Genomic DNA, 27,738 nt, shown 5'->3' with positions numbered 1-27,738 from the left:
TCCAATAATTATTCCTAAAGGTAGTCAAATCAATAAAACAACAGGGGTGCCCAAATTTATGCACCTGCCTCTTTTTGTTTAAGTAATTATTGCACAGTTTTTTTCAAATCCAATAAACTTCATTTCACTTCTAAAATATCACTGTGTTCATTTGCTGTATGATATGTTAAACTGAAATTGATGATCTGAACAATCAATGATTTATAAAGAAAAATCCTGAAAATCAGGGATGCCCAAACTTTCTTATGCCGCTGTAAGGGCCATCCTAGAATCCTCATTTCTCACTGATTGCAAGTTTGAGGGTTGAAGCTGCTTTAAAAAACAATTCAAGACCACATTTTCTTAAATCCAGAAGTTTGCTATGCAGTTTATTTTCATTTATTTTAAATCACAACCATAACAGAGATCAGACTCAAGGTTACTAAACACAGAGAGAGAAACATTAAATAAGGAAAATATAGCAATGACTTCCATAATTATGTGGAAAAAAATAAAATCAACATAGTTAATGTCATTTTGATTTTTTTCTGTATGTTGTTTTGGGAAATTGGGTCACTTCTTCCTTCTGAAACCTGCTTCCAATGATCACTTGAGAAACTGTAGAGTTTGGCTCTTCTAGACTATTTTCTATTTGGGAAACAGAAGGTGGGAGCACCGATCATCAAAAATAGTGTTCATGTGGTTAATAGTTTACTGAAACACATCCCAGAGCCCGGCGAGGACTTTACCAGAACCCGGTCAGGCGTTCACAAGTCTGGTAATGAGCTCACCAGAGCCCAGCGAAGAGTTGACCAGAGGCCACCAAGCAAGGAGTAAAACTGACCATGATGAGGAGATCACCAAAGCCTGGAGCGGCTAAAAACAAAAAGTGAGCTGGGCGAGGCGTTTACCAGAGCCTGGTGACTACATCTGGGTGGAGGAGATGCCATGCAGTAGAGCGGCAGGAAGGATAGAAGAAATGGCAACATTATGACTTGGAGGAGATCAAACTATCTTTTAACTTCATATCCAGTGAGCTGACAAAGCTGACATCTCCACAGGAGGTAAAGTTTAGACTGATGGATGAAGTCAAAAAGCAAATAGAAAAAGACAGATAGATGTTTACATTAGAAAAAAGAGAGGATCAACTAGAACAGTTTGCTAGAAGAGACTTGGTGAAAACTAGACTGGAATCTTAACATTGATAATGAATGAAGAACCATTTGGTATCTCAGTGTTCTGTTTATTGCAAGCTCAGGTTTGGTCTCAAAATTATGCTGTAAACATGTTTATTTTATTGGTTTTGGTACTTCATCACTTTTTCCAAATGTAATATAAATAAAGGTTGTTCTTTTCTTCAAGGAAGGTGTTCCTCCTCCTCAGTTTTTCCTGCTGCTCTTGATCACCTCCCTTTTCTTCCCAGGCTTTTAGCTGACGAAGCGTAATTTCACCCCAGCAGATCAGCCAGACCCATAAATATCTTTGCTGTGTTATTCTGTCTTCTTTCATTGCTCCTCCTTCCTGCCTCCATGTCTTTGTGTCGCTGAAGGAGCCTGGTTTGAAAGCTCCGCCTTCCTCATATCACCACCATCTTGACTTCAACATCTTCTTTGTTCCTGTTTGCAGCTTTGTTTGAAGTCACAGAAAAGTGCTTTGGTTTTATAGTGTCTTTGTGTCTCAGTGGAATAATTTCCACTCGTGTCACTTGATGCATAAAGAGAGACTGACATTTTTTCAGGCTTAGAACTGAGTGATTGTACTTGAACGCTCCGACAGCTGAAGATGCAACAGTAATCTGTTCATGGAGATCCAACACCACCTCCACTCAAGATGGTCTACAGGAGATCCAGATCCCTGAGTTCTAACTCTGGTTGATGCTGCAAAACATTCATAGTTACTGACTCGTCACCTGGAGTCTTTCAGTCTTGGTGCCACCATTCCTCCTTTAAGGTTGTGGAATTCTTCATCATTGCTTCTTCAGATCTAAAAGATCAGAAAAGGTGGATGATATGAAATGTGTATGTGTAGAAAACCAAACCATACCTTTGTATTGGAGACCAGCAGGGCATGAAGCTAATGGAAGCTAATGTTTGGTCGCCCTTTGTTTGCTAACGTATATTGGCCCCATTTAGATTCACAACACTGGACGGAAAAATGCTTACAAGAGTTCTTCTGTTGTAATGTTCATGTTGTTGTGTATTTAAAAAACAAGATAAAAAATACACAACCATGTGCATTACACCAGTGTTCCCCAACCTTTATGTGGCGGCGGACCGATCAACCCCTGGGGATTTTACCACGGCCGGCAGAAAGGGGTGGGGGTTTTGGTCTGATTTTAAAAAGGAAAAAATACTCTGTTCATCACAAAAAACAAATCTTTTAAAAATAATAACAACAGATAACACCAGTGGAACATCAATTTCTAGTAACATATTGTGCCAATGATTGTTGTGAGTACTATGTGAACAGGCTCCGTGTGGGAAATCACCTGTTGCAATAAATCCATAATTTAAGCAAAACTCCTGGTGGCCGACTGTTGTTGTCTTTGTTCTTCCAATTGTTCTTCTGTCACTGCACTTATCCCTTATCCATTAGCAAGGAAACGTTCCACATACAAAGTTTCTCGTGTAGCGCGCCGCTGAAGTACTTTTAGCGTTCAAGTGGCTGAAATGTAACCAACAGATTCCTGTTGATTTTCAAAATTTTCTTCCACTCATCCGGGAGTGGGTCGCGGGGGCAGCTGTCTAAAAAAAGATGTTCATACTTCCAGACTAACCCTAACCCCCAGACATTCCCGGGCCAGCCGAGAGACGTAGTCTCTTCAACCTGTCCTGGGTCTTTCCTCGGGGCCTCCTTCCCAGAATCCGGTTATTTTTCAAAATAAAAGATCTTTTCAAATAAAAGATTGTCGAAACTTAAAAGAAGACGAAAAAAACAACCAGGCATAATTAATAATTTCTTCTGCGACCTGGTGCCAATTGATCCACGGACCGGTAATTGTCCGCGGCCTGGTGGTTGGAGACCACTTTATTACACAACTCTGCAGACCCCCAGTCTGAGACGCCAAATTGTCCCTTATTCAGAAAGATTCAACCGGTTATTGTATACTGAGTACTACACTTGATGGTTACCTTCACACATCATCAAAGGCTTTTGTGAAATGAAAATGAAAATCCTATCTGACCTTCTTAAGGTTATGCAGAAGCCTTTTCTTGTTGCACACATGACCTATTCTCATCCTCTTTGCTTTTCATCTTCAGAAATCTATGAAGGATGTAAAAGATACAGAAACAAATTGAAAAAATCGATCTAGTACTGGGAGTAACAGTAGTAATACCAATAAGATTATGTTAATAAAACAGCATAAAATGGATCAGAAAGTAGGTTGGTTTCTGGTAAACTTTGTTAGTCTCTCTTCCTGTCTTGTCTCTACTTTCTGCCTTTTTACTTACATGTAAACATATGACACAAACAAAAATACATTAAATTAACATAACCTTTTTTTAGCCACAAAGAAGCAAATAGTCTAAAAGACTCAGAATGCCAGGTTTTATATGTTACATCAGAATAATAATGGATTGGATTTATCTGCGCTTTTCAAGACGCCCACAGCACGTGTCAAACTCAAGGCCCGGGGGCCAAATGTGGCCCGCCGTGACATTTTGTGTGGCCCGCGAGTGTGTAAAATTTTTTTAATTTCTTAGAATAAAAAATAAAAATAGGTGTGTATTTATTCATATCTAGGGAAAAATAGACTTGAAACATCAGATTGGGCAACTATACATGAGGACATAAACAGTGTCCATATAACCTAACCTAACAGAATCAAATTTAAAAGAATTTATGCTAGAATAACAAGCAAACATAGGTTTTCTATGCAACTGCAATTGTCACTTTAAAATGTTATAGTAAATACATAATGAGTTATTTAACATTAAGGAGTAGTTACATTTATTTTTCATTACGTTTAGTTACATGTATAAGTTATATCTGGCCCTTTAAGGACAGACACTATGCTGATGTGGCCCTCTGTGAAAATGAGTTTGACACCCCGTGGCCTACAGTGTCTGTTATTATTCATTATTATTCACAATATTCATTCACTCCTCACTCATTCTTGGTGATGGTATCTACTGTTGTAGCCACGGCTGCCCTGGGGCAGACTGACAGAGGCGTGGCAGCCAGTTCGTTCCTACGGCCCCTCTGACCATCACCGGGACATTCATGCACATTCACACACCAGCGTCAGTGTCTTGCCCAAGGACACAATGACAATTGGCTGGGGGGAGCGGGGTCGTTGGACGAACTGCTCAACCGCATGAGCCACTGCCACCCCGATCTCATTTTGTTTTGTTGTTGAGTCAATTGAAAAGTGTGAAAAATAAGAGTTTACCTGTCAAAAGACATTTTTCAATTATACTAATGAATAATATCTAGATCAGTGGTCTGCCACATGAGGCTCTTTTACCTCTCCACTGTAGCTCTCTTGTAAAAAAAAAAGTTTTTACTTTTAAAAAGTAAATGTAAAGTAGAAAGTCATAAGTAGTAAACGTAAAAAAGAATAAAGTGAAATAATTTGAGCTTTATTCAACTCATTCACAAACATTTGATGGACAGTATGACAAAAGAAGATTTTTTGTGCAACAATTAACACAGAAAAGCAATGGGAGGTCAGGTAATCAGTAAGAGATTTGGAGGTAAGCACAACTTTATGCAGCACCGGTTTTTTATATTTTAAAGAAATTTAAGGATTTTAAGTGTGCTCCATGGTTACAAAACTACAGTGGGGTTCATGCTCCAGTTTAATTTTAGTTCATTCAATTTAAACATTTCTGGCTAAGATGCTCCACAAATAGTAAAATAAAGAGATTTTTAAGTCCCTGCTGACATTAACCTTAATTCAAATCAGTGTCTTTGTTCATTCATTCATCTTCTAAGTCCATTTTGTTCCTTTCGGGGTCACGGGGATGCCGGAGCCTATATCGTGGGCGAAGGCAGGGGACAAATCAGTGTCTTATTTTTCTAAAGACTCTGTGTGTCACGGTGCCTCGGTCAGCCCCGCCCCCTCAGCTCTGCTCCTGATTTCCACCAGCTGTGACCACTTCAACCTCATCAACCTGTCTGCACTTAAGGAGATCCAGCCCATTCTTCGTCGCCAGTTCGTTACCCCTAACGGTGACTACGCCTGGTCTACCAGCTCATGTCTAGTAGTCTTTTGCCTTGCCTTGCTCTCATGTTCTGCCTCCTTGTCTCAGGATTCATTCAAGCGAAGGTCACCTGTGTGGAAGTCTGCTGTCACTCACCTTCTGCCTTGAACCAAGCTCGGAGCCGTCCAGCCGCAGTGTTCCCTCCAGCCTCGCCACGAGCCACGTCTGGATTCCACTCTGTCAAAGGATTTAATCTTGTCAACCTTTTCTGTGATTAAAATCACTTACCAAGTTACTTACCTGCCTGATCATTCTGAGTTCCAGCGTCTGGGTCTGTCTCGCCTGAAAACCATGACACTGTGGCTCCTACTGGGTTGTTGCCAGTGAGAAATTCACCCAAATGGTTCTTGGAGTGTTGAAGGCGAGTCTGCATGAGAAACCAGGAAGTGAAAATCCTACAATGAGTTGAGAAATTGGGATTTACTCAAACATGGTTTCTTGCAAAATTGTCAGAGAGCAGCAACAGCACAAAGCCAACAGTTGGAGCTTTCTAGGGGCCCCAGCCAACGTCCGACCTCCTCCTGAAACATTCTTCTGCATTCAGGCATCATCCTGCTCTCCAGAAAAGTTTTTTTTTCATCTCTTTTTACATACTCACAGTGAAGGTTGACACTTATTGTTGCATTTAATAATAAGCCTTTACTGTGTTGCTCCTGGGTCTGATTTGAAATATGCGACTTCTTGAGGAATATTCTGCTTCAATACTTTTGACAATTTACTGCGTCTCCTAGCGATTCTGCATTGTTCGCTATAGTATATGAATTACAATGTAATAAAGCATTCTGCAGCATTCCTGTAAAACATGAATGGAGATGTTTTACCTTCCCAGCATAGTTGTAATCTCTATCTGACTCCGTCAGAGGCAAAGTGCAACATGAATGCACCAAAGGGTCATCCATGTCTCTTTCTCTGAAACGTAAAATCTTCGGCATAAAACAGCGACATGTCAAAAAAAAAAAAAAAGCATTCACTCAACATTGAAATGACTGAAAAAAAGAATCTGAGTAGAAGTCACTTCCTGCCCCTGCCCATAAAAACTCACTCTCACTGTTTTTATTGGATCACATTGTCTCCCGCAGGAAATCCTTGGTCTTAGCAGAATAGGATTAGGAATTCTGTCAGGATGTCACCTTTTTTGCTTTGGTCACGGTGACTGAAAGTAAGGGGCCAACCTCCAAACACAGCTTTATCCCTGTAGTGAGGGCTGGAGTTAGTAAAAGTACAATTCTGCTTAGATATCATATTGTTTTTTATTTACAAACTAAGAACTTGCAAAGTTTCAGCATTTCTGAGGATTGTTGTGCTCTGTTTTTTTTGTTACATTGCCTTTTTTTTAGTCATGTTCTCTTTAGAACTTGACCCTCTGTCAGCCACTCCAGGTTAAGCTGATGGTCATCCACAGCTGTCTTCATTTCAGTTCATGATCCTCAGTGTCTTTGAGGGTCTGGTGTTTAGTCCTTTATGGTCAGGTCATCTGCTTTATTCGTTTTTTCTTTTTTCTCCACGGGTTTTTTCTTGTTTAAATTCCGTCATTTCTTTAATGTTTACATTTCTAAAAGTGTTTTTCCAAGATTCACTCGTGTTCTGTTAACAGCAGACACTAACTGATACAATTTAAAAATAAACCATCAGCTCCACTATTCCAAAGTACTATTGCACAACAGATATCCTTCAGTTACCCCCAGTTGTGATAAATGTAAAATATCTGAAGGCACATTGGTTCATGCTTTTTGGTCTTGTCCCTCATTGACTGGCTTTTGGGTCAGAATATTTGACTGGTATTCCAAAGCCTACGTACCAGAACTATCCCAACTGTAATGCAGCAGCCACTAGAACTTGGGTTGATGTCTGCAAAAAGACAAATTTAGCAAGAGTGGAAATCTACAGCTTCTCCCTACTTTACAGTGTGGCTCACAGACATGCTATCTCTCATCAAATTGGAAAAAAATCTCCATGTCGGGACCGCCTCTGTTAATGTTCACAATAAACTCTGTGTCCAGAGTTTGTGTCCATTTCTAAATCACTTTCAGAAAGTTAAAATTATTTAGCTCTGTATTTCTTTTCTTAAATAGAATGTAACTGGCAATTATTTATTTACTTTTTTTCAGTCTGTTTTGTAATGGTCAAAAGAGCTCCTGAACTTTTTATTTTTGCTTGTCTGTGATTTTGTTTATTTGAAAACGTCTTTGTGCATAATTGGGTCCTACACCACCAGTTCCTGACACCATTTGTGGCGTGTATTTCTCGTCTCCTGTGGGGTCCCACAGAGCTCTATTCTTGGCACACATTTTTTCAGTTTGTCGTCCACCACATTGAAAAATTAATCCCATCACACCTATTCTCAGTCAAGTGGGTAACCTGCAAGGTCATTTTTAAAATATTTAAGCTATTACGGAAACGACTCAGTCTTTAAACAGCTGCCAATGTCAAACAACTGTGATAGCGGAAGTTTCATTTGTAAAATAAAAGCAGATGAGATTTACTGTGACGGCTTCTCCTGGTGCCTGCTCAGCAAAGCAATCTGCTGGTGGTTTTGGGACTCGATGTACAAACTGTACAGCCACTCAGTCCAAGTTAAACCAGATCAAACTTTGACCGGTCAGGGATTCGTATTTGGTAGTGATGTTTAGATGGCATCCTTTTTAAACCTTGTGCTATCTTAGATGACCCCACCCTTACATTGACGTGTTCTCCCTACCATGACAAAGGTGGATAAAGGTGGAAAGATTTCATGTAATCCATGGACACCAGTGAAGATCACAAATCATTGAAGAAAAAAGGTTCAGAGCACTGTCTAGTGGGTCTAGATGACCCAACTCCCAATGTCAAAGTGCCTAGGATAGCACAAGGGTTAATGCAACTTTTTGAAAATTGATCTTGAAGTAAAAATTAATAATTGCAGTTTGTGCGGGTCACCAAATCCTTTATATGTCGGAAAAGAGCTGTGAAAGAAAAGGCCTGAACTGAGATTTGCGAGAAATGTACCGTTTTGACATTTCCAATAAAGCCTCTTCCAACTGTGCATCCATTCCAGAGTGAACACAATATGCTAAGAGAGTGTTCAAGACCCGCGTTCGAAAACCCACGTTCAGCGTTCTCATGAATGGGCATCCCGGTGTGCACACAGCACTACAATTACTGATATACAGCTTCTAAGTATGAGGATATACAATAAGTCTGGCTTGAATTGCTGGGTGTTTTCTTTCTCTGTTGTTGTTTTTTGTAAAGTGCATGGTCACCTTCAAGCTGCTTCATAGAGATGAGCAGTCAGAAATACGTCCGTTTACGTTGAATTGGGGTTTGGTTTGAAATGCTAACAACTCCTATTCTAACAACTTTTAATTCCTTTTTTATCACAGCAGAACTAAATGGCAACTAAATGCTGGGGGTCACATTTATTGTGTAAGCATTGCTCACGAGGAGCCCGTCTTTCTGCCATCTCCATCCAAACCCCACTCATCCAGGACCTAATAAGAATTGCTTTGTTGGTAGCGATGCCACCCTCGGAGCGACTGGCTTAAAGACCAGAAAAAGAAGCGCTGTCATTCGCAAATTTCCTTTGACAAACACACATAATTACAGGAATTAGCCTGCTATTTTGTCATTAGCCTTCACTTTCAATGAGTCAATAATGAAAAGAGAAACAAGAGTCGTGGACAAAGACGGATGTCTGCAGAGGATTTTAAGACGCTCTCTCCCCCCTCCTCTCTGCCCACACATTCAATTTGCTGTTTTATTAATATTATTAATGTAGTCAAGCTTGAAGCTGTGAAGCTGAGAGTTGTTATTCTGATTGGTATTGTGTGAGCACTGATGGCTTGGCTCAGGGCAGTCAGAGTGATTTCAAATGCACTTTGTTAGTGGCATGATGAAAATGGCAGCTCGCCTTTTTCAAGCCGTGTATTTGCGAGCGTGATTACAGGGTGTGTGTTCAAATAAATGAAGCCAAAACAATGACACACAATCAGGACTTCATAAGCCAGCGAAAGGCCAAGGACAGATTAATGAGTGCCTTCAAGATACACACATGTACATGCAAAAGACTAGAGGAATTACAGATATTTGTGACACATTACAGAAGATTTTGCCCAGATGCATTCTGGATCCAGATGAATGGGAGAAAGCAGCAGGCCCACCATATAATTTCCTGTTGATCTGTGTGTGCACAAATGGAACCTGATGTCTCTCAACATTAGTGAGGGTAATGTTTACCCTGTGTTGGTTCTGACAGGCCTTGGCAGAAAAAGCGGAGAGGAGCTCTGTGAAGGCAGGGAAAGGTGGTGGATGGAAACGGCAGGACGTCTGATGTTGTTGAGCCTTTTTAAGTGCTGCCAATACTGCAGCCGAGCTCCAGCAATGATGAGGAAAGAAGTGAAAAGAAGAATAAATGTGCTGTTTAAGATGATGTTTGTCAGATTACGGCTTCATTCTGACCCACAGCAGTCCTGGATGGAAGGACCAGATTATTGTTTTCACAATTTGTTTCAATAGTGCCCAGTGAAAACCAATTTTGAGCATAGTGAAAACACCCCCCCCCCCCCCCCCCTCAAAAACTGATGACATCACAGCAGGTGAAAATGTCCAAAAATTGAATGGGCCCAAAATCTCCTAATTGGCTCAAAAAAGTATTTCAAAATCCACAGACAAAATCAAAAACACACGGGTCGGAAATATCCAAAGGCTGTTTTGAAATTATTATGGGATGGCTGCATGACCTACGGCCGTTTCATGGCAAAGGCCGAATTTGAATTGCTTCCCTACCCCTGTGGCTCCTCCAGATGTCTCCAACAGTAGGGGCATTTGGGGCTGTCAGAAAGTGTTTTTTTTAAACTCATGGACCTCCTGGCTGCTCATGCAGACTCATTTAACACAGATCCTCATCACTAGGAGGTATCACATCAGAACCACATCACTTGAGCCTATGGTGACTCATGGGACCGTCACCAGAACCCGTGCTTTTTGTTTTCGTGCGGATCCTCTTCATGCACCTCTCGCTGAAATGACTGGACTGGCATTTTTACAACTCAAAAAACATCCTCATTGAAGAGGAGTGCTGCTTTGACAGAGACTGGTCGTTTTCAAAGACGTGAGGCCTCCTCGTTTCAAATCCAAATGAAGGGAGAATGGACAGCACTTCTGTTAGAATCGTTAACAATTACACCAAACGAGGTTCAATCTGAAGAGGACAGAGTGGCTGATGAAGCTGCATCCTGTTTTGTAAACAATGTTTTGGTTTTATCTGATGGTTTTTTTGATAAGAGAGAAGAAATCCCAGCAAATGACCTGAACTGAACCAGCAACAACAACAGTGTACAGCCATTATTGGATTAATTTAAAAAGATTTTGAATAGAATCCAGTTTTTAAAATTAGGATAGAGTTGCTGGTTCTGCATACATTTATGTAATGTTAGGAAAAATATGCGTTGTCCTAAATAAAATTGGTGAAACTAGAAGTGTTTGGTTCAGCTTTGCTTCCATTCATGCAAGTTTTCCTTAACCCTTGTGCTATCCTAGGCACTTTAACATTGGGAGTTGGGTCATCTAGACCCACTAGACAGTGCTCTGAACCTTTTTTCTTCAATGATTTGTGATCTTCACTGGCGTCCATGGATTACATGAAATCTTTCCACCTTTATCCATCTTTGTCATGGTAGGCAGAACACGTCAGTATAAGGGTGGGGTCATCTAAGATAGCACAAGGGCTAAAGGCCGTGTCACACAGCCACTACGTCCATTTTGAGCATATTCCATGGATGAAAATTGGTCCTACATGAATATTTGTGGAAAAAGTGAGAAAGGTTGTGGTCTTTATGTGAAATTTTCACAGATGTATCACGAATAGATCGCTGAAGAAGTACGATTAAACCATGCAAAGAACTGCCCTTAAGCTCAAACAAGTGCAGTGGGGAATCTTCATTTCTTCCTGTTTAGGGTCAAGGGGATAAGGTGAAGATAAGGTACACATTTGACAGTTTAGCAGTCAATCGCAGTGCCACACACATTCACATTCAGCAGAAGTGTCTGCATAACATCCACACTGAATGGACCCCTTCAGGATTTGAACCAGGACCTGAAATAGAGCCGGAGAACGATGTTTGCCACATGCCTGCAATAAAATTCAAAATCAAGCTTTTGGTTTGATTCTTCTGTGTTTCTTAGTGATGCTTGGTCTTGGTGAATGGTGCAATTTTAAACGTTTAACTTGTGCAGAACGCCACATGTGTCTGAGCTTCAGCTTTGACTTCAGTGCAGTCCTGTTCTGAGTCAACACACCTTTAGTTCCCACAATAGAAACATTGTTTTCCAAGAATAAACAGGCCACAAAGCAGGAAAAAAAAACTGTCTCATGCTGCCATCTAGTGGCTTCTCCCCGTCACAGTTTTTACAGTTCTACATGAACGTCACACCAAAACAGTAAGACTTTCCCTCACATCAGTACCTTTTTTCTTCAATGATTTGTGATCTTCACTGGTGTCCATGGATTACATGAAATCTTTCCACCTTTATCCACCTTTATCATGCTAGGGAGAACACGTCAATGTAAGGGTGGGGTCATCTAAGATAGCACAAGGGTTAAACTTTGTTTGGATAGTTTGTGTGAGTTAGCAGAGAGACTACAAAGCCTTTCTACATCTGAAAAAGCTTATGTTGAAACTTAACAAGTAGAATATATACTTTAATGTTTTACAGATAAATAAGTCCAAAAAGTTAGAACAATCAAAATGTATTTATTGATTGATTTTTAATGTACATTTAAAAAAGTAACATCTTGATTGAATAAATAAAGTAATAACATTTTTCTGGTCTGCATTTTGTCATCAAACCATAGGAAGGTGTATTTGTATGCTGACAGTTAATAATAAAAAGTCTAAAAATGAAATGAACTTGAATAAACTTAAGTTTATAATTCGTCATGAGAGAGTTCAGAAACCTGTAAAAACAGACAAACAGAAGCTTTCACACACGTTTTATAATTGGAGACAAATTCCTTCCATTTTTTCATGTCTATTTATTGAACAGTATTTTATGAAACACTCTTCACTTGCCTAAATTAGCGTTTGATCTTTCTGCAGTTTAAAATCTTCTTGGCATCAGACCTGAAACTCTGTAGATTTTACTAGTAACACTTGTAGGCATGGTTTCCACGAGTGTTTTGAAAAAGGAGGATTGATTTAGCCTTCTGACTGGAGATCAGGACCCTCCAACAAAACTACAACCCATGAGTGAATCGTGATCAACCACGTTTGTCTATGTCAGTGAAACTTTTAGGTTTGGGAAGTTTTCTGTCTCTAAAAAGCTGATCTTCTACAAAGAGTCTTTGTAAATTGTGCTCTTCATTTTGTGAAATTCTTTTATTTTATTATTATATTATTTTGTGAGATTACTTTTCTCATGCATGTTTGCACTGAATAGTGAGCGGCTTTAATTTCACTGTATGCGCGTGTGATGCGAATCGTACATGTGTATAGTGACAATAAAAGCATTCTATTCTATTCTATTCTATTCTATTCTGTTCTATTCATCAAGGCCATGCGGTCTGAAAGTCTTTAACTGTGAAACTCAGGAAGGTGAAGACCTGTGCCCGCTGTGTTTGATGGAACCACTTCTATCCATTTCCAAATGTTACATGTCGCTTCAAAGCACGCATGATTGTAGGAAACTCTCCACATTTGCTTCTGTCTGAGATGGTAAAAGCAGAAAAGTCAAACCACAGAGTATTTCCACGTAGAACCACTAGAGGGCGCTGTCTTCCTCCACAGAGACAGAGCAGCATGAGGTCATTTATGGCTCTGCAGGCCAGCTTTGATCAGGACATGTGTCCAAAGGGGGGATAAACTGTCATTAAAGGCAACAGCTGCAGGTACAAGCGAGGGGAGCCCGTTTGTATCGTATGCCACAGAGTTCTCGCTGAGTTTGCCTCTAGAACAGAAGAAACTGTTGCAGACAGATCTGTTTCACATGTGGCGACAGGTGGTGGCCAAGTGCATGCTGGGATGTGGAGACAACGGCCATCACCTCTGACTGGTGGGGGTTTGAGGTCCTTGTCTGGAGTTTGCTTTCAAACGTCGTCATCTTAGTTGAAGCAGGATGTTTCTGGATCCTAGACGTCCTTCCTGGAGCTGCAGACTCTTTTGATGAGTCTCCAAAAGCCTTCACACAAACACACAGTCAGATCTTTGTGCTGCTTCTCGTTCTCCTCACAGCAGCTTCTGAATATTTTTGGAATGTTTGGGGGGGTTGGGCGTTTAGCCACATCGTTTACATCTTTGGTCTGAGGACTTTTTATTTTTCTTATAAACTGCTGCCTTTTGATCAAAGTTTTGGGCAAATCGAAGAGAAAACAAAACAAAACGACCCCCAAACAGGTTTTTAGTTTGAGTCCATGTTTGTCATCCCTCAGTCATTGTCCAGTATCCATGTCTGCTTCATTTAACTCACATCAGTGCTGACAGCATCACATCGTTGTTTCTAACCTGCTGAAGAAAGAAAAAAAAAACATCTTAGTGGTCAAACTTTCCTTGTTCTGTTCCCAGAGAATCCTGGACATTTGGAACCAACAGAGAGTTTTCTCAGTGTCCCTTCTGCATGAAAGAAACGTATTTTAAGATAAAATCAGAGAAATCAAACCAGAATGATCCTTCTAAAGTCTGACAAATAAATAATGTTCTTTAATGTTTTACTCTTAGGGAGGATGGAAAAGAACTTGGCATGACAGGTTTTTCTATCACAGACTACAAGGAGATCCAATATAATTATACTATACTAGACTAGACTATATACGATTCGATTCGATTCTATTGATTCGAATAGAATAGAATATAACAGTGGTCCTGCTCTTTTGTTTATGTTTCCTTTAACCCTTGTGCTAACCTAGGCACTTTAACATTGGGAGTTGGGTCATCTAGACCCACTAGACAGTGCTCTGAACCTTTTTTCTTCAATGATTTGTGATCTTCACTGGTGTCCATGGATTACATGAAATCTTTCCACCTTTATCCACCTTTGTCATGGTAGGGAGAACACGTCAATGTGAGGGTGGGGTCATCTAAGATAGCACAAGGGTTAACCTCCGTCCTGACTGTCTCACCAGGCCCATTCTGTCCTTCAGACCATTGTTGGTTGCAGAAAAGTTCAGGTTTGGGCAGCAGAAGGCTGGAAGAAAACCTGGAGGATCACTTTCATCTGTGCTGATCAAAAAAGATCAGCACAGATTGTTCCTCTCCTCGACGCTCTGCCTTGCAGTGAAGTGGCATTAAAGTTCTTTCTCAGGATTGACACAAACAAGCAAATGACACAGTTTAGGTGATTAAAAACAGCCTGTAAGCTAATGTTGCCTTCAGGCTGTTTGGAAACCCTGACAAAGAACAGATGAGACGGGGCTTTGCTTTTTTTGGAAATGACAAAGTCACATCCTTTTTCTGTGGGATCAACTAAGATTCTGATTTTGTGTTCAGTTTAGAGAAATTACGTCCATGAGAAAGTAAACTTCAGCTTAGACGACCTCCTAAACTGTGTATGAAGAAAAATTACAGGAAATTTGTGGTGGAAACTACAGCTGGACCGATGTCACTCAAACTCAGATAACAGGTGATTTCTGCTGCAGAGGCAACACATCTCCACACTCATGCAAGATACAAATGGAATCCATCACTGATGTTTGTTTGCTCAGCAGCACAATACTCCGTCTGATGCTCAATAACATGTCCCAAGTCTGGCCCGTTTCAATTTCCACTCTTGCAGCTCCTGTCATGTAATCAATAGGATATGCTCCCAGCACTTCCTAAAATGTCTTAAATTACGTCATAAACTGTTGTACACCTGTGGCAACTTGACCTTCAGAGGCTTCAGGGTCAAACGAGAAAAACAGATTTATGTGATTCTTAGACCAGAATCGCAGTATTTTGTAGTTAACTATGTTATTTCCCCATTTGCATGAGTTAAATTTACGTTTAGCATATATTTGTAAATACCTTAAAATAACATGACTACTTCTGTCTCCATTAGCTTCTTTTTCCTCACATCACAAGGGAAAAAGGCTGAAAATAAAAAAGTGTATTATTGTTGTCAAACAGAAAACAGCTCATTGTTATGACGTCATTACTTCCAGCTGAGATTTAGAACAGCAAACTGAAAGTTTAACAAACGCCCACTGCTGATTTGAAGGTCACATTTTGCCCCGAAGCACAGCTCCTGTGAGCAGTGAGTTTCTAAAAATGACCAATAGATGGCAGTAGAGAGTCAGTCCAGGCATTGGTCTCAGCTCAGGCCTTTTACCAGGAGACGGTGGTGGTTTATGGTGGTGATGATGTGACAGTTCCAACCGTGCAGACAAACTTTGCCTTCATCTTTAAATAACAACAATAAGTGACGTCAGTGTCGATCATATTTACAGAGTTCTGTTGTCACAACTTCTCTAAGCCTCTTCACTGAAGATGACATTCACAGCATCTTTGCATTGTTGCTGGTGGTAATCTTTCCTAATAACATTTGAGGAAGTTCTTTCAAACCTGTCTTATCAGGGCACTTTGGTAACTAAAGCTACCCTGGGCTGGTTAGAAAGGGTAAACAGGCCAATCTTTGCCAGATGATGCAGTGAGAAGGTTGGGTTTTCCTCTGTGAAGGCTGTTGGGATTTGGGCCCGGGTTAATCCCATGTGAAAACAGCCCTGCATGCACTCTGCTCTCCTGGGCTCCTGGATAAATACCAACCAATTAGAGGTGTCTGGTGGGGCTTAAGACGAGAGGCTGCAGCTCCACGGCTGAGAAATACCTGGGAAAATGTCAAAAAAAGTTTCTTCTTCACATTTTTTTGCAGTCAGTTGCATTAAAGCACACATAAACATGTGGTTATGCTTTGAAGATGATGCTGAGCAGCAATTTATACAAGTTTTGATTTTAATGTCATAAAAAGGCCAAACCAGCCGTGATGTGTGTGTCAGAACATGAAAATATCTAGAAATGGCACAGGAATAGGTGAAACTTGAACATTTATTGAGTCACAGAGACTGTGCTTGTATTTGGAAACCATGCATGATTTTCTAATAACTATTTAATTAATGATTTTAAGGCCCTCTCTCACATTATTGTGTTCTCAAAATCAGAAAAACAACATTAACATTATTTTAGAAAATCTTTACATTGTTTTGTCTTTGTCCTCACTTTGTTTTTGGATTTATGCATTTTTTATTTTATTTCTGCATTTGATCTTTTGCTATAAAGCCTTAAAAAAACGTTTGTTCTTAATTTGTTTTATTTTTGTAGTAGGAAATTGACAAAATGTACAACTCAGAATTGAGTTTATTTCGACAGTTTCAGGTTCAATGTGAGGTTTTTGTGTAATAAAATGAAAAATATCTGTAAAATTAAAGAAGCTGTGGTTGTACTAAAAGATGAACATCAAGGTTTTTTCTCCAAAAATGTTTTAAGTATAAATTATTGGGGCGGATTGTAAAGGTTCATATAAGTTCAACCCTCTGAAAACTTGATAGTAAGAACTCTTTTGTTTGACCATTTCTGCCCAGTGATGCATAATCTTCAGTTTGATGATAGTTTGATTTTTGGTTATTTCTTCATTTGATTTAAACCTTTTGGACTTTATGTTTTGCATAGCAGCTGATATGTGTACATGTATGTTTATATATAAATATATGTACATTTTTTTATTCAGTTTCTTTAGATCTCCAGATCAGAAAGTTTATGTCTTATCATTTCATTATAATTAATGTCCTTCAGATTTGATTCTTTTTTTTGTCTGCCATCTGATTTGCACCTTACAGTCAACATAATCCCCAAATCCCTTAAAGAGGAATCATGCAAAAGTCTGAAATAGGCTTAAATTCATGTGGAAGAACAGTTTGGTTAATCATGGTAAAAACAAAAAGATGTGCAGCATCAGCTTTGACGTGTTTTCTAAATGTGGGGATTGCATGCAATGGCTTAAACAGAAAGGCTCAGGAGGAGCCGAATCTCGGACTTCCTGACATCTGTGTGTCTCTGCACATCCCCAAAAGCTGCTTCAAACAGAGAGCGTGGCGAACGCGGTGGAGTTCATTATCAGGACTGTGGAGGAGCTCTTAGTCCAGCGGGAAATTACACGCAACATGGCGCAGGCAGGAGGAGCTGAGGAAGAGGATGGAAAAGTCCAGTCGGCTGGATCTGCAGCGTTGCAGCTTACAGCAGGAATGTTAATCCTCGTAATGTATTACAGTTGGAGGAAGAGCAGCACCGCAGGCTGAAGTTCAAGACAGAGAGCAGGAGAGTTTGAAGTCCCGAGAGATGTCAAAGTAGCAAAGCAAGAGCAGAGAAGAGGAGGCTGAAAGGTGCAGAGTTGAACAAACACAAGCAGGTATGAGTGGGTGTGGAATGTGGATCCCACCAAAGCCCTGGTTTTAGATCCAGCCCTCAGGTCCTCTCAAATCCACTCCCATCATGAACTGCTTTGATGCTTGAGTTCAGATCCCACCTCTGAATCTCTTCTTCTTCTAGTCCTCCTGATCTGCTGCACTGCAAAAACACATCTTAAGAAAAAGTAGTAAAATGATCTGTCCATGCAGCAAGTCAGTTTTACTTAATACATCTGATAATAAGGTATTCACATCTCAGGAGTTCCACACAACCTTAGAAATGTGTTTTTTTATGTACCTAATTGTAGTTTATGTTGGTTAAAGTGGCAAAGTGCCAGTGTAACTGATGGAAATGATTGATTTAAGAACAATATATAAATAAAATGAGACAATTTTAGTAAAAGTTTTTCCATCTTAACAAGTCCTCATCCAATCTAAAACAAAAACATAAATCTGAATTTTTGTTTCCAAAATAATGATAATAAATACCAGTTTAACTTGTCAACATTTATTGAAATTTGAATTAACATCTTTAAATGAAACCAAACATGACAGTGGAATTTGAGTTTTTTAGAGTCTTGTCATGTTTTTTAGTCTTTGACATGTACTTGTGGCAAAGTGGGAAAATATAAAAAGAAATGCTTGCATTTTGCATTTCTGAGTATTTCTCCTTTTAAATTGCCGTCAATCAAACTGTCGCAAAGCTCAGGTGCGGCAGAAGAGAAGATGGCACATTGCCGCATTCGTCGCTCACATCGTGCCACAGGACCTCACATCCTGTCTGTACACTGACTTCACATTGAAATTGGCCGCGTTCGGCCATAACCTGTAACCCTAAACGTAACCCTTCCACTGGGTCCATGTGGCTAAGAAAGAAGTTCAGCACTGGCCGCACGTATTCGAAAAATAACATGTTAAAAATTCACTTCCTTTCTGGCGTGTCAATTTATTTGCTGAAAGGTCATTGAATGATCTGCACGTGCTAGCATCAAATCAGTTCTGAGCCGCAGCCAGTGCTGCTGCAATGTAGCCTCAATTATAACATAATTCAAAGCATGTGAACCTGCGTCGTTTTCTAGGACATAGTTTCTGCAGAGCGGCAGTTGTTCATTAGGAATTCACCTCTGACATGTGGGTGGGACAATTGTAACTGTGCCCCCCTGTCTTGTTAGACGAAGAAAACAAAGACGTTCATGGATCTATTTGTCTACAAGTGGATGCATCAGAATGGAGCAGAGCAGGAAGCCTGTGACCCCCCCCTCCTCCCCCAGCGTATTTAAATATTTAAATATTTAGAAATGCAAATTTGGGCTTAAATTTCTCTATATAGGTCTACAGAAATGTGTTAAAAACACCAGACCTCTAGTGTTTCTGTCTACTGGCTCCATGACTCCTGTATGTGGATCCATTGTTGACAGGTTTTGAGAACTGTTGTCAGTTTTCGAAAGTGAGATTTCCAGTGGCTTTTGTGCAAACCCCTTTGAAAGTTCCTGCCCCTGCTTCGGTTTTCTCACGGTGCATGCATGCATGCCCAAACAACACACCCAGACGTTTCTTCCGCATTGTGCCGACCAGATCAGATGATGGTTGCTACCACGCTAGCTTCTCTGGGGTTTATGCAGACCCCTCCTCCTCTTCTCAGTCAGGTCATTTGTGGTTCATTTTCTTTTCATAGATGTAATTTCCAATGGGAATGTGCCTCATGCAGCTGTTTAGTTGAGTCTTCTTAACCTGACAGGAACAAAAATCAAACAATAACGTAGTTTGAATTTATTAGAACTACAAAAGCCTTTAGAGAACATGTCAGAGCTTTCAAAAACAATTTGATATGAAAAAAACCTCAGAAAAAGACATTTGTATCAACAATGATGTATACTCCATTTAAACGTGGTTTAAAATGACAAACCGAAATTACGTCTTAAGTCTTTTTGAACATATTTACAAAGATGTATAGAGGTTCATTACACTGCAGAAAACAGAATTTTAAGAAAGTAAAAATACCCTTGTTTCCAGAAAAAAGTCTCATTTTCTGTCTTGCAAGAAAATAACAATCGTATTAAGAAATTAATCAGTTTGAGAAAACCTAGCATTTTTTTTTCTTAAGATAAGATAAGATAAGATAAGATAAGATAAGATAAGATGAGATGAGATAAGATAAGATAAGATAAGATAAGATAAGATAAGATAAGATAAGATAAGATAAGATAAGATAAGATAAGATAAAGATACTTTATTGATCCCAGCTTGGAAAATTTAGTTGTTGCAGCGTCGGCGTTAGGCTCAAGACACAAACATACACACAATAGATGACAACAGAGAACCAGAACAATCAATCGGAAAGAAACATCAGTGAATTAGAACAGTCCTATTGCATGCCACATCAGGAGAGAGAAAATAGACGAGAGAGAATATAGACCATAAATGACTTTATCTATTGCACATGGATGACAAGTTATAGAGTCCAATGGAGTGAGGTATGAAAGATCTCCTGAAGCGGTTTGTGTGACAGCGAAACTGCCTTAGCCTGTTGGAGAAGGAGCTCCGCTGACCATCCAGTACAGGATGGAGAGGATGCTCAGGATTATCCATGATGGATACAAACTTATTTAAAGTCCTCCTCTCCATCACAGATTCAAACGTGTCCATTACAACCGAGTACAGAGCCAGCTCTTCGGATCAGTTTGTTCAGTCTATTACTGTCCCTAGCCGATATGCTGCCCCCCCAGCAGACCACCGAGAAGAACAGAGTGCTGGCCACAACAGACTGGTAGAATATTTCAAGCATCTTGCTGCACACGTTGAAGGACCTTAGTTTCCTCAGGAAGTAGAGTCTGCTGCTGGCCAGCAGTGCTGTTGCTCTTCCAGCTCAGTCTGTTGTCGATGGTTACTCCCAAGTACTTGTACTCCTCTACCTCTGCCACATCTCTGCCCAAGATGCTGAGAGGCTGGGAAGCTGGTGGTTTCTTCCTGAAGTCCATCACCATCTCTCTGGTCTTTTCCACATTCAGCAGCAGGTTGTTTTCTCCAGACCATCTCACAAATTTATCCACAAGATCCCTGTACTCCTCCTCCCGCCCACCATTAATGCAGCCGACAACCGCGGAGTCATCAGAGAATTTCTGAAGATGGCATGACTCTGAGTTGTACTGGAAGTCACTGGTGTACAAAGTGAACAGGAAGGGAGAGAGCACAGTTCCCTGTGGGGCCCCCACACTGCTTGTCACCACGTCAGAAAGGACACTGCCCAACCGGACAAACTGCGGCCTGTCTGACAAGTAGTCAATGATCCAGGAGACTAAGGCGCCGCCCACACCCATCAGCCGTAGCTTCTCACCCAGTAACCAGGGCTGGTTGGTGTTGAACGCACTGGAGAAATCAAAGAATGTGACCCTCACAGTGTCCCCCCCTCCATCCAGGTGAGAGCGAGCACGTTGCAGCAGGTGAATAACAGCATCCTCCACCCCCAATCGTGGCTGGTAGGCAAACTGAAGTGGGTCCAGAGATGGTTTCACCAGAGGTCTCAGTTGGGACGACAAAATCCTTTCCAGAACTTTAGCTGCATGGGACGTGAGCTAAAGAATTCTTGGTAAAACCATGTTCTGACCCCATTGGCCATTTTCCTTTTTATTCAAGAAAACGTTTGAAATTTTAAGAATTTTTGACTTGCTTCAAGGGGGTCAGTGTCTGAATGCTTATAAAGTGAGAATATGTATGTAAAAAGGCACACATTAAGAGGGGTGGCTGCAGTTAAAGTTGATGTTATACAGTGAATCCTAACAGTGGGGCCTGAGGCTGCAGGTCAGAGATTCCTTTGTTTTGGCTGGAGCTGTGCAGACACTCAGACATGTGGTAAAGTTAGTGTGTCAGCTGCAGGCCTCTTCTCTTTCAGTGGATGCGTATATCAAAGGCTGTCCTCGGAGTCCATGCTGATGGCTCGGCAGTGACGGTAAAAGTCATATTGGGCTGCAGGAAGTTGCAGTGACAGACGCTCAGATCTGTTTGCACTCCGGCATGTCAGTTATGAGAGTCTGGCCCGCTGCTGACATGTGCTCAGACTTTCTTATGGTCTCCCTTTTACTTGATGTGTGCAGACTCTTTGTCTGTAGCTTGGTCTAGAAGAGTTTCTGTGCTTTCTACAGAAAAGCCTGCTGAGTTTATGTGAAGTCAGCATGCCTTAAAACGCTAAAGACTGAAGGCATTTCTGATAAATCATGAGAACAGTTGACCTGGGATTAGGAGAGGGATTATAAACATTCACTTGGTCTCACCCCCTTTCAATTAATTAATGAGTCCATCTCTATTTGACCATCATCTGAGCTAATGGATTTAATGCCAGTCGTCCCTGTCATGTCTCTAACTGTTCCAGAACCCTGCAGCTCTGGTTCTGGTCTGAGCGTGTAAGAAGGACCACATCAATCCTGACTATCCCTCACTGGCTGCCTGTGAATTTTAGAGTTCATTTTAAGATTCTTTAGTTTTTAAATCTGTAAATAATCGTGCACCACTGTACCTCTCAGCTTCTCTGTCCTTACACCCCAACCCGGTGCCTCAGGTCTGCTGATCAGCGTCTCCTGAAGGTGCCGAGGTCCAGGAGGAAGCTCACAGGGGAGTCAGCGTTTTAGGTCTGTGCACCCAAGCTGTGGAACCCTTTGCCTCTGAGCGTTCGGCAGACATCTTCACCGTCCATTTTTAAATACTTCCTGAAGCCCATTTTTATCGCTCTGCTGCTGTGCTTTACCGTTTTATTGTTTTGCTTTGCTTTTATTTGGTGTTTTAACATTTTTATGTCACTTATTTATGATTTTAATCTTTCATTGTTTTGTTTTATTTCTTGTTTTTTCTTGAGCTTTTAATGTACGGCACGGCACCTCGTTTGATTGAGGTCATTTTAAGGCGCCATATACATTAATAAAACGTAAACGTGAGTCTTCTTTATGTATAAGTGAAAATGTTTATTCTCTATTTATGATTAGGAGTCATTTTAATGTCAAGAAGATAACTTCATTTTGTTTCATTTTCTGTATTTCCTAATCAATTTATATATTAATACCTTAAACAGATTTTCAATGTCTATGTGTTTTTTAAATTTTTCACGTTTTTATTCCTGAAATTGGTTGAAATAAACCAAATCATCAGAAGTGATGAATAAACACACAGTGCAGACGTTCTGTGATGAAGTCAAAGTGATGTCAGGTTTCTGCAGCTTCTTTGAGGTTTGAAGAGTAAGGCCCTAACTAAGCTCGTTTTCATGACACTTGATGAATTTTATCTGTTTTATTTAAACATATAAATGACATGAACAGAAATTATGAGGGCTCGTTTTAAAAAACCTTTAAAGTATTCCAAACATTTGAAAAGAAAAAGTTTGTTCCTTTCCTTTTTAATCTCAAGACGTCGATCTTGATCACAGCATCACTTGTCTTCTAAACATTTATCCAACACCGTCGCCTGGAAAGCTCCAGCTTTAACTAACAGTGGTCTCTGAACTCATTAGGTTTTTGTAAAAATGACACAGACAGAAAATGTAGCTTTAGAAATTGCTGCTTTAACCCTTGTGCTATCTTAGATGACCCCACCCTTACATTGACGTGTTCTCCCTACCATGACAAAGGTGGATAAAGGTGGAAAGATTTCATGTAATCCATGGACACCAGTGAAGATCACAAATCATTGAAGAAAAAAGGTTCAGAGCACTGTCTAGTGGGTCTAGATGACCCCACTCCCAATGGTAAAGTGCCTAGGATAGCACAAGAGTTACAACAAAGATTATGCAACTCATGGTTGTGTTACTCCTCAGAACATTGTGGTTCTCCTGGTTTCTTAGACATTTTTGTAATTGTTTTGTCTTTACTTTGTTGGTGGATTTATACATTTCTTTTCTCCACACATTTAAACTTTTTAATAAAACATAAAAACGGCTTGATCTAGATGTTTAATGATTTACTTTAGCAAAAAATACATTTATATGATAATTAGTGGTTTCAGATCTGATTTAGTCGATTTTGGTTCATTCTGAACGATCCGATTCACAGACCTAAAGTGGATCCAGATCATCTTTATCCAAACCTTCAACCAGTGAGACTCAGACAGAAATACCCACTACTGAACAGTGCTGGGGAAGTTTTCCATACTCCTGGTATTTCATGTGTGTTGTCCGCTGTGATGCCCTTGGATGTTTTTGCATTATAGTAAAATAAACCTACCATGCCTCAATCCATTTTCCAGTATTGGTTATAATCATTTCCTTTTTTCATTTTTAAATGATTTTCAATGGTATAAGCCAATTCAATTAACAAGTTGCCTCAGACAGATGGACCTGGTTGGATTACAATGATAGAAATCGATTCATTGATTAAGTCGATCAATTGTTACAACCCTATATAGATCTCAATGTTGGCAGTGAAACAAGGACTACATTTACTGCTCAAAATTGACCTTTTTTTGTTCAGTTTTAGGTTCAATGTGGAATTATTGTGTACTAAAATGAAAAGTATATCTGCGAAAATAATTATCTGGGGTTGTGCAAAAAATATGTGAATAAATTAAAATTATTAAAGCAAATTTTAAAGTAGAGGAAAACACTCAAACGGGCCCTGAACTGATGATGAAAAGGGTTAAATTCATGATGGATTTGATCGTTGTCTCTATTGGCATCATCACTTTGGGCATTTTGGCAAAAACATTAACATGATTGAAAAAAAGCTGAGAACTACTGACTTGATGTTTACTATAAAAAATAAAAAATAACTTGACTGGGGTGTCTTTTTTTTCCGGATTCTCCTCCTACATGAAGCAATTGGGAGGCTCCATCCTGCAGCTTTTCTTTCACTGATGATTTGCTGGTGTGAGTCCCTGCAAAAGTGGAAAAGAGGGAGATGTGGGAAAACTCTGACCCACCGTTCTGCTGTCCTGCAGAATGTGTTTGTGAAACATTACCATCTCATTGTTCCTCGTGTGTATTCTCCAAGGTGGTCGTTAGACCCTCCTCTGGTTGTCCTCGGATCACGCTCTCTGCCCTTTCTGCAGAGCGAACAAACATCAGGGACACTTTCACCCCCAGCGAAATATTGATTCTTAGGCGTAGAGTGGTAGGGAGCACAAACTGTGACCATGCTTCAGCCTCTGAGCTGGAGCACCAGGAGATCCCAGTCTGGGTCTGCAGGTCTGGAAACTGCCTCTCTGCAGTCTGACTGCGTCCGCTTGCTTTTTGGGGGACGGCTCACACATATGTGATGTCAGAGCCCCCTAACAACCTGCAGTTGTGTCAACTGCTCTCCTGAAAACCTGCAGTAGCTTGGATTTTACCTGGATAATGGGGACAAGCCAAACTGCTTTGTGCTGCTGCAGGTCAGCTTGTTTGGAAAGCTGTGCAGAAAGGTGAAACATTTCTACCTTTCACTTTTACTTTTGTCTCAGCTAAGCAGATGGAGGGCAGAAAATAAGACTGATTCTAGCCTTCTGTGACCTGAGTGACAAATGCTTTTAAAGGGTTGGAAATTTCCCACAAGATACTGTTTAAATGCTTGTAGCTCAAAGACTTCATAGTGATCTGCTTTGACTATAATAATTACAAACTCTCAACAAATCAGAATAACCTTAGAAATGATCTGTCCTCGGGTTGGCTGGGTAATATTAGGTCACTGTAACCATCCATCCACCTTCTTCCACTCTTCCGGGACCACAGGGGCAGCAGTTTAAGCAAAGATGTCCAGACTTCTCTCTCCCCGACCACTTCCTCCAGCCCCTCAGGGCGTTCCCAGTCCAGCCCGGAGACGTAGTCTCTCCGGCGTGTAACCAAATTAAATTTGTTGATGGAGAAGAACTGCGAGAAATACTTAACCTGAGGACAGGCAAATTTCCAGAGGTAATGAAGGTTTGTACTTCATTTTGCAGATTCTTAAGAAACAGTTAAATGCACATTGTTGTACTGGGTTGGACATATCCTATACTAAAATACTTTTGAATTGACAACGGATAAATCATCTCTAAGGCCAGAACCAAACCTACATTTTTAACACAGAGACAGAAGCTGTTAAAATGCTCAAACATGGTGTTGGCACGTTCTGCTTTGGGAGAAATATTCACATAAAGAATTGTCCTTGAGTTTATAAATGAAGAACTTTAAAAAGCTGTTATTCCTTCTTTGTATCTATTGGAATAAAGTTCTGCAGTAAATTCAGGCTGCAGGGGAGAAACGTTTGCCTCAACATCAGGCAGGAGAAACTTTCAGAGTACTTCCTTAAAGGCACTGAGCCAAACCAGAGACGCCACTTTACCCTTCAGCTTTCAGCCCAGGTCTTCCTCAATAGGATTTCCTGGTAAAATAAAGGTAAAATAAATAAAAAGTAAAACTATCAGGCATGCTTTCCTAATTTTTTGATTAAAATGAAATGAAAACAACCATTTTTTGCAGAAGGTGGTGTTTTTTTATTCATAATTTAATATAAAGGTTAACAAAGTTTTGGTTTAGATATTTTTGGTTTAAAACAAACATATCAAGATTTATGAGACTTAATTGTGATCCTGCTTGGAATAAATCCTTTGAACTTTACAGGTTAGTGGAGCTTCGCCTGATTTTTGTAGATATTTTTCAAATACTTTTAATTTTATCTTGTTTCTTTTACATTCATATTTTGTTTCTATGTGTTTGATATTTTGTTACAAAACATAAAAAGCTGTTTGATCTCAATTTTTGAAGTTAAAAAAATAATGTACTACTCGGAATTGATTTTTTTTAACTGTTTCAGGTTCATGTCAAGGTATTGGGTAATATAATGAAAAATATATTTATTAAAACAAAGAAGCTGGGGTTGTATTTAAAAGATGAGTACTAGGCATTGGCACAAAAAGCTGTTTTGAAGAAAATTATTAGAGCGTTATTAGAGTCCTTCCTCCCATCATAGATGCATCTGATTTATGCATGAAAGCACCTTCATCTTAATGCTCTGTTTTAAATGAAAGTTTAATTTTGTTTAAGCAAATCAAGCTTTTAGAACAATGCAATTTAAAAAAATAAATAAATACATTGTAATTATAATTTGATTTTCATGGTGCTGACCTGAGATTTAAGAGGTTGACCTCAAAGTGGGCCTAAAATCCCCCTTCAACTGCAGAAAACTCAAAAGAATGCCAACCAACGGATAACAAAATAATTCATTTTAAGGTTTTTATATTTAAGGTATAGCTTTGTTAAATTTAGAAAATTAATGTAGGAAAAAAGGACCTCAACAGAACTCTCAACAGCTAACATCTAACATGAAACTGGACTGTGGTTCAGATTTGTAATTCTACCAAAACAATCAAATTGGCTTTAACATTCAATACATGTTTGCATTTTTGTAACCCTTGTGCTATCTTAGATGACCCCACCCTTACATATACGCGTATGGACTAGTAGGATGTAGACTATCGGAATACTTCTTCAGACCTAATTTGAACATTTTAAGTTTACAAGTCATAGATAGTATATAAAAAGTGAACTACTATGCTGCCTCACTTTTAGTACATTAAACAATAATAAATTGTGAAAAAGATTTGGATCAGGATGAATTGATATTCCATCTTTACTGATCCTCTGGTTTCAGATTCATCCATTATTTGAATTTTTAACATGAAACAGGTGTGAATAGAGTTTATTCTATTGTTAAATTCAGTCAATTTTTATTGTTAGATTTTAAAACTTCTTTTTTTCTGTTGATTTCTGTGTTTTTCAGAGTTTAATGTGAATTGTGAATTTTGTTCCTCTGTTTGTCTCCAGTTTTAGTTTCTTTTTTTTTTTTTTACTTTTTTTTCCCCTCTTCATCTGCCGTTCAACAAGACACATTTTTTCCCTCTCAGATTGAGGCTGCGCTACGATATATTTGACAGCGGAAGGATCGTAAAGTTAAAGATCCTCAAATCACGGTTTCAGAAAAAGCAGCAGCCATGAAAGATAAAGAGCTGCAGGGGCTGACAGGGATTTATGTGCTGCTAACCCCTCATCTGCGGGCTTCGCTGGGACACCTCGCTCACGGAGGTCCTGATATAATCCTGATACTCTTTGGGGCTCGGCCTTTGTGAATTCCTGCTGGGTTACTGGATAGGCTGTGGTCAGCACACGGAGTGTAGGTCAAACATATCAGGAAGCTGCCGGCAGGAGCGTCTGTGTCTCTCCCGGCCCACACTCTTTCATCGTTGCCATGGTTCGAGTTCCATGGAGTAGGACTCGGT

General features: G+C 39.9%; 1 long non-coding RNA gene across 1 annotated transcript; it reads right to left on the bottom strand.

Moving 5' to 3' along the window:
* Window positions 1-1,549: 1,549 nt before the first annotated feature.
* LOC144984167 (uncharacterized) lies at window positions 1,550-6,261 on the bottom strand. The gene is made up of 3 exons (XR_013647854.1): window positions 6,008-6,261; window positions 5,427-5,553; window positions 1,550-5,363 (listed from the first exon to the last, which is right to left on the bottom strand). It is a non-coding gene; the product is annotated as an uncharacterized LOC144984167 (long non-coding RNA).
* Window positions 6,262-27,738: the final 21,477 nt, after the last annotated feature.

The sequence above is a fragment of the Oryzias latipes genome, chromosome 15, assembly GCF_053564925.1.
Source record: "Oryzias latipes strain Hd-rR chromosome 15, Olatipes_Hd-rR_3.1".
NCBI classification, from domain to species: domain Eukaryota; kingdom Metazoa; phylum Chordata; class Actinopteri; order Beloniformes; family Adrianichthyidae; genus Oryzias; species Oryzias latipes.
The sequence above is the reverse complement of the archived record's forward strand: the minus strand, read 5'-3'. Positions and strand labels throughout refer to the sequence as shown.